The sequence below is a fragment of the Xyrauchen texanus genome, chromosome 45 (assembly GCF_025860055.1).
Source record: "Xyrauchen texanus isolate HMW12.3.18 chromosome 45, RBS_HiC_50CHRs, whole genome shotgun sequence".
Classification (NCBI taxonomy): domain Eukaryota; kingdom Metazoa; phylum Chordata; class Actinopteri; order Cypriniformes; family Catostomidae; genus Xyrauchen; species Xyrauchen texanus.
Window position 1 is genome coordinate 12,500,133 of NC_068320.1, and position 7,932 is coordinate 12,508,064.

Here is a 7,932-nt window from a genome sequence, read left to right on the forward strand (position 1 = left end):
ACCCGATTCTAAGACTTATCATGTCTTTAATTATTAACAGTTATGAAGATGCCATATTTCTCATTATCCATGACCATTGTTCTGACTGATAATAACCTGGCAAATGCCCCACACTTATTATTGGCTTCCCGCCTCCAATTGCCAGTCACCTCTCATACTTCAGATGGAAAATTATTTGGACATTGCAGATTTTATGTATGAGTTATGTATCCATTTTTTTTTAAACAAAGCAAAAAAAAAAAAAAAAAAAAATGTTTTATTTAACAATGCATTGGTTTTGAACTTTTCACCTCACATTCACACTGGAAACATAAACTTTATCTCTAAAACTGCATACTTTAGAAAATTATGACGTGAAACTTATAATTGTGGATATTGCCTATATCTTCTACCAGAAGGATGCTGAATAAGTAACAACTTTTTAATTAAAGTTTGTGTCCTTAATATATTTATTATGTAGTAACCATTTTATTAAACTGATGCAACACTTGCAAGGTTGTTTTACATAGTGAATATGCACACAGCTGGACTGGTAATCTCGGCCAACGTACTTTGGGGCTGATCAGGGGCGGACTGGCCATCAGGAGAACCGAGCGGGCTGGTGGGTCGGCCGTGAAATGGGCCGAATGGGCTGTGATGAGCTAAAAGATTCAAGTGGTTAAATCCATATGTTCAGAGGCGAAGTGTGGGTGAGAAACAGATTAATATTTAAGTCCTTTTTTACTATAAATACTCCTTCCTGCCCAGTAGGTGGCGATATTGATAAAGAATGTGAATTGTCAAAAACAAAAGAAGACGAATGACAAATTGAAAGTGAAAGTAGAGATGTATAGTAAAAAGGACTTAAAAATTGATCTATTTCTCTCACACGCCTATCATATAGCTTCTGAAGACATGGATTCAACTACTGAAGTCATATGGATTACTTTTATGCTGACTTTATGTGCTTTATGGACCTTCAAAGATCTGGCCATCATTCACTTGCATTGTATGGACCTACAGAGCTGAAATATTCTTCTAAAAATCTTTGTTTATGTTCTGCAGATGAAAGAAAGTCATACACATCTGGGATGGCATGAGGGTGAGTAAATGATGAGAGAACTGAGAGAAATATCCCTTTAATGCAAATACATTTACATAAAATTCACTACTAACAAAATAATCATAAATGGGACACAGAAACTGTTATGTATACCCTGTCTTGTTTCACTGTTGCCCTTTTGTTTGCCATTTTTGTCACTTTTGCATTTCTTAGTTTTCACTTTACTCCCTTATGTAACTCCATAGTCTCTTTGTTAGCGTTCGTGTTTTCTGTCATTGTTTTCACCTGTCCTCATTAGCTTGCCTTTTGCTTCTGTTAATCACCTTGTTATCTTGTTTGAGTTCTGTTCGTTCATTGGCCCTTTTTCCCATGTTTTTGTATTTATACCCTGTTTCTTTGTTCAGTCCTTGTCTATCGTTGTTTGATGTCAGACTAGTGTGTGTTTCCTTCCCGAGTCCTCTGTTTGTTTACATTGTGTTTAGTTAGCAGTTTTTTATGTTTGATTTCCCCATTGTGGGTTGTTCCTTTGTGTTTACCTGTTTTGTTAGTTAAATAAAGTTTAAACTGCATTTGGATCCGCATCTCCTCGTCTGCCTCGTTGCTCAAGCGTTACAGAACGATAGACCACACGTGGATCCAGCAGCTATACGGGCCAAATGCCGGCTGCTCAACTTGCGGCAAGAAGACCAGCCTTTGGTAGACCACGCTCTCTACTTTCTCCTCCTGGCGACCTTTACGGACTTCCCGGACTCCGCATTGGTGGGTTTTTTTAAGGACAGCTTAAATCCCTCGCTGAGGGAGCGGGTGCCACAGGCAACGCCCGGCTGCACTCTCCGCGACTACCTGGAGACGACCCTACTAGCGTGCAGCTCACTGCTCCCTGTCACACCAGCCTCACCTGTCAGCGAGCAACCCCCCACGCCAGTGGCTTCTCTTGAACCTGCACAGTCCACTTCGTCCGCCCGGAGGAGGAGGAAAAGACAGGCTTCCACCTCCCGGCCCACGCCTGCCCCGGTCTGCGAGCCAGAGCCCACGCCTGCCCCGGTCTGCGAGCCAGAGCCCACGCCTGCCCCGGTCTGCGAGCCAGCGGCCACGCCTGCCCCGGTCTGCGAGCCAGCGGCCACGCATGTCACAGTGAGCGAGCCAGCGGCCACGCATGTCACAGTGAGCAAGCCAGCGGCCATGCATGTCACAGTGAGCGAACCAGCGCCTACGGCCTCTACCGTCAGCGAGCCTGAGCCCTCGTCAACCACGGCCAGCGAGCCTGAAGCCACGCTGACCAGGAACAGCATCCCAGCTTCGCCAGTCGCATCAGCCCGGACGAAGAGGAGAGAGAGTGGTCTCTGCACTCCAGCCTCCGCCTGCCGCAGCCCCATGCCCTAAACCCCCCTTGGCTCTGCCCTCAGCGCCCGGCAAACCCAAGCCGGCACATACCACGGTAACCCAGCCAGAGCCTGTAGCCTCAGACGTCAGTGAGCCAGTGCCGATAGCCTCAAACGTCAGTGTTCCAGTGCCTGTAGCCTCAGATGTCCCTGAGCCAGCGCCTGTAGCCTCGACCGTCCCTGAGCCAGCGCCTGTAGCCTCGACCGTCCCTGAGCCAGCGCCTGTAGCCTCGACCGTCCCTGAGCCAGCGCCTGTAGCCAGGACCATCCAAGAGCCAGCGCCAGTGGTCATGCCCGTCCTAGAGCCAGCGCCTCCCGAGCCTTCCAGGGCTCCGCCTCCCGAGCCTTCCAGGGCTCTGCCTCCCGAGCCTTCCAGGGCTCCGCCTCTCGAGCCTACCAGGGCTCCGCCTCCCAAGTCTCTCAAGTCTCTCGAGTCTTCCAGGGCTCCTCCTCCCGAGCTTTCCAGAGCTCCGCCTTCCGAGTTTCCCGAGCTTTCCAGAGCTCCGCCTTCCGAGTTTCCGAGCTTTCCAGAGCTCCCCTTCCGAGCTTCCGAGCTTTCCAGAGCTCCGCCTTCCGAGTTTCCGAGCTTTCCAGAGCTCCGCCTTCCGAGTTTCCGAGCTTTCCAGAGCTACGCCTTCCGAAGTTTCCGAGCTTTCCAGAGCTCCGCCTTCCGAGTTTCCGAGCTTTCCAGAGCTCCGCCTTCCGAGTTTCCCGAGCTTTCCAGAGCTCCGCCTTCTGAGCTTTCCAGAGCTCCGCCTTCTGAGCTTTCCAGAGCTCCACCTTCTGAGCTTTCCAGAGCTCCGCCTTCCGAGTTTCCCGAGCTTTCCAGAGCTCCGCCTTCCGAGTTTCCCGAGCTTTCCAGAGCTCCGCCTTCCGAGTTTCCCGAGCTTTCCAGAGCTCCGCCTTCTGAGCTTTCCAGAGCTCCACCTTCTGAGCTTTCCAGAGCTCCACCTTCTGAGCTTTCCAGAGCTCCGCCTTCGAGTTTCGAGCTTTCCAGAGCTCCGCCTTCCGAGTTTCCGAGCTTTCCAGAGCTCCGCCTTCGAGTTTCGAGCTTTCCAGAGCTCCGCCTTCCGAGTTTCCGAGCTTTCCAGAGCTCCGCCTTCGAGTTTCGAGCTTTCCAGAGCTCCGCCTTCCGAGTTTCCCAAGCTTTCCAGAGCTCCGCCTTCTGAGCTTTCCAGAGCTCCACCTTCTGAGCTTTCCAGAGCTCTGCCTCCTGGGCTTTCCAGAGCCCCGCCTTCCAAGCTTCCTGAGCTTTCCAGAGCTCCGCCCCCTGAGCTTCCCAGGGCTCCACCTCTCAAGCCTCTCGAGCCTACCAGGGCTCCGTCTCTCAAGCCTCCCGAGCTTTCCAGAGCTCCTCCTCCCGAGCCTCCTGGGGCTCCGCCTCTCGAGCCTCCCAGGGCTCCGCCTCTCGAACCTCTCGAGCCTTCCAGGGCTCCGCCTTCCAGGCCTCCCGAGCCACCCAGGGCTCCGCCTCTCGAGCCTTCCAGGGCTCCGCCCCCCCGAGTCTCCTACAGCTCCGCCCCCAGAGCCTCTTGAGCCTCCTACGGCTCCGCCCCAGAGCCTCTTGAGCCTCCTGCGGCTCCGCCTCTCGAGCCTCCTGCGGCTCCGCCCCCAGAGCCTCCTGAGGCTCCGCTTCCAGAGCCTCCTATGGCTCCGCCTCTCGAGCCACTCAAGCCTTCGACGGCTCCGCCCTCAGAGCCTCCCGAGCCTCCTACGGCTCCGCCTCTCGAGCCACTCATGCCTTCGACGGCACCGCCCTCAGAGCCTCCCGAGCCTCCTACGGCTCCGCCTCTCGAGCCACTCAAGCCTTCGACGGCTCCGCCCTCAGAGCCTCCCAAGCCTCCTATGGCTCCGCCTCCCGAGCCTCCTACGGCTCCGCCTCTCGAGCCACTCAAGCCTTCGACGGCTCCACCCTCAGAGCCTCCTACGTCTCTGCCCCCAGAGACTCCAGAGCCTTCCTGGTCTCCGTTCCTAAAGCCTCCCACGGCGCCGCCTACCTCGGCTCCGCCTCCTGAGCCCCCCTCAGCTCCGCCTCACGCGGCTCCGCCGGCCTCCCCTGTGGCCACTCCATCTCCTAGGCCACCAAAACCGGCCTCTGTCCTGTGGTCACCTCCCAGGTCCCCTGAACCGGCCCTTGGCCCACGACCACCTCCCAGGCCACCAAAGCCGGCCTCTATCCTGTGGCCTCCTCCCAGGCCTCCTGACCCGGTCCCTGTCCTGTGGCCTCCTCCCAGGGCTTCTGACCCTGTTCCCGTCCTGTGGCCTCTTCCCAGGCCCCCTGACCCAGTCCCTGTCCTGTGGCCTCTTCCCAGACCTCCTGACCCAGTCCCAGTCCCGTGGCCTCTTCCCAGGCCCCCTGACCCAGTCCCTGTCCTGTGGCCTCCACCCAGGCCTCCTGACCCAGTTCCCGTCCTGAGGCCTCCCCCCAGGCCTCCTGACCCAGTCCCTGTCCAGTGGCCTCCTCCCAGGTCCCCCAAACCTGTCCTTGCCCTGTGGCCAGCTCCCAGGCCTCCTGCACCTACCCTTGCCCGGTGGCCAGCTCCCAGACCATCGAAACCTGTCCCTGCCCGGTCGATACCACCCCGGCCTCCTAAACCTGTCCCTTTGTGCCCCCATGGACTGCCTAATTGTCCCTTGTGCCCCCGTGGACTGTCTCATCTCCCTTTGTGCCCTCGTGGACTGTCTCATTTCCCCTCGTGGCCCCCCTTGGACTTCCTGCCTGCCCTCTGTGCCCCTTGGACTGCCTCCTTGTTCTTGTGCCCCCCCCTGGTCTGCCTGTCTGCCCCGGTGCCATCATTTGTTCTCTGTGGGTTTTTTGTCTTTTGTCTTTGTCTTCTAGGATCATCTGGAAGCCGATCCTTTGAGGGGGCTCTGTTATGTATACCCTGTCTTGTTTCACTGTTGCCCTTTTGTTTGCCATTTTTGTCACTTTTGCATTTCTTAGTTTTCACTTTAGTCCCTTATGTAACTCCATAGTCTCTTTGTTAGCATTCGTGTTTTCTGTCATTGTTTTCACCTGTCCTCATTAGTTTGCCTTTTGCTTCTGTTAATCACCTTGTTATCTTGTTTGAGTTCTGTTCGTTCATTGGCCCTTTTTCCAATGTTTATGTATTTATACCCTGTTTCTTTGTTCAGTCCTTGTCTATCGTTGTTTGATGTCAGCCTGGTGTGTGTTTCCTTCCCGAGTCCTCTGTTTGTTTACATCGTGTTTAGTTAGCAGTTTTTTATGTTTGATTTCCCCATTGTGGGTTGTTCCTTTGTGTTTACCTGTTTTGTTAATTAAATAAAGTTTAAACTGCGTTTGGATCCGCATCTCCTCGTCTGCCTCGTTGCTCAAGCGTTACAGAAACAGTGTTCCTATGCTTGAATTTTGACCTGTTTTTTTTAAATAAAATATTTAATAAAACATTTGTTTGAAATATTTGAAATTATTTGATACTATGTTATTTGTTTTCCTATGTAAAGCCTTGTCATTATCTTGTCCAAATAAATTTGGCCTGTAACATTAAGTTAAAAAAACATACTATACTACAGTGTGTAGACTATACTTTATACTACAGGCTGTATAGTTCGTTGAACAGGAAAAATCTATTCAGCACATGGAAATTAAAAGCATGGAAGCATATACAAGTTTGATATAGAAATGTTCCCCTCATCCTGATCATCATTATGCAAGTTTGTTTTTACAACATAGACTTTACACTCAGAGCCATAATGATCAAGGAGACCATGGTGTGACCATTGCAGATAAGCTGCAGTAATTAATCTGTCCATCTCAAAATTAACTTTCACTGATATCATCAATGTGTAAAGCCATAAATAACTATGTAGGGGTGGCAATCTCAGATCTCCTCAGGACACATACCTATTTCCAAATGTTCACCCCAGCCTATGTCACACAATATATCACAACATAAATCTTGCATTAGCAATTTGTCATACTTTCCATTGAAAAGACGTGTCAGTGACATAGAAGCAACTGTAGGGAAAGACTCAATGCAACTTACCTTAGAAAGCCAGAGTTAGTCAGTGAGTGTTTAGAGGTTAGTGTGTCTAACAGGCCATCATTTTCTTGTGTTTTAATGCACTCGGTTACTGTTACTAAATGTTTTAAGTACACACAAGACCTCCAGACAGAGCAACACAGGAATGTCAACAGAAATTAAACATGAGTTTTATTGTCGAGCTTGAGCAAGATCTCTCTCTCCTCTTCTAAAACAAGTGCAAGTGTTTGTGCGTGGGAAATATTTGCCCCAATAATGTAGACATTTAATTAGATGCTGTTCTATGTAAGTCTAATTTCTTCATGCATATTGTTTTAAAAAATAATTTGTGTTATACACTGTTTATTAATTGTAATTACACTTTTTAGTGTTTGTTTATTAAATGGAATCCTACAGTGTTGATTGTATTTGACTTTCATAAAAAGAACAACCTTTTTTTTACTTTGTGACCGCAGTGACCTCTCACCAAAGATCACTTCAGAGTCATCAGACAGTTCAAAACGTATAATTCCTATTTCACAGGTCATTTATTTCCAAATATCACATGTTGCCGGTGTCTCTATCAAAAAGGGCCTCCTCCTGCAGTATCAGTCATGCTGTCATCATCACACACAGGAAGTGCTTTGGTAGTTGTTTACACCTCTAGGTTCACCTTTGGCCTTCAAACCTCATTCCTCTCCCATAATTGAAAGTGTACAGTAAGGATGTAAACTTTGTGTTTATCCATTGTTCCTCTGGTGACCGTTCTTATGATCAGACCCCTTGGAGATGAATATCTTGTGTTGTTCTGATTGGCATTTTGCTGTCTTATGTTTGCCTCAAATTAGGCCGTAAAAATGGAAACACTAAATCTGGCTTAGTGTTATTTACTTGCAGTTATTGTGTGAAGCTGTATATACGTTACATTATTCATTCAGATATGGAAAGATATAAATACATCAGTCTCTCTTAGCTCCACTTTAGAGCATCTTTCTAGGTCACAGTTCAAGTCCTTCCAGTGATGTCTCCTGATTCACCATCAACACATGAAGAGGAAGACTCTGTATGTCCCAGTAAGTCCAGCCAACCGAAGGGAGGAATTCAGGTTTATTCTCAGTTAGAAAGTCTGTGAATAGCCTAGACATGAAAGAGAAATGCTTGTTTAATGGGTTGTTAAATCGAGTTATCTATCGATAAACCAGATTACATTAAAACCATAATCCAAAACATGCAGTGAGCTCACCAGGTGCTGGTTGTCATAGGTCACAATCAGGTCATCATTGTCAGTAAAAGGAAGAGGCTCTTTGTCATCCTAAAACTGTGAAATCTAAACACCAAGAACAGATGGGGTATCTTAGAATGGCATTCTGTCATGTTCATGGACAGATTAACCCAGTAGCAGACCAGAAATTGAACAAAAACACAAAAGCTGGGTACAAAAACAACAGAAACCCAGACTAATGCCAACCGGGCTGGGTAAACAAAAACCCATGAGAGGGAAAACACTAACATAAACAACTTAATG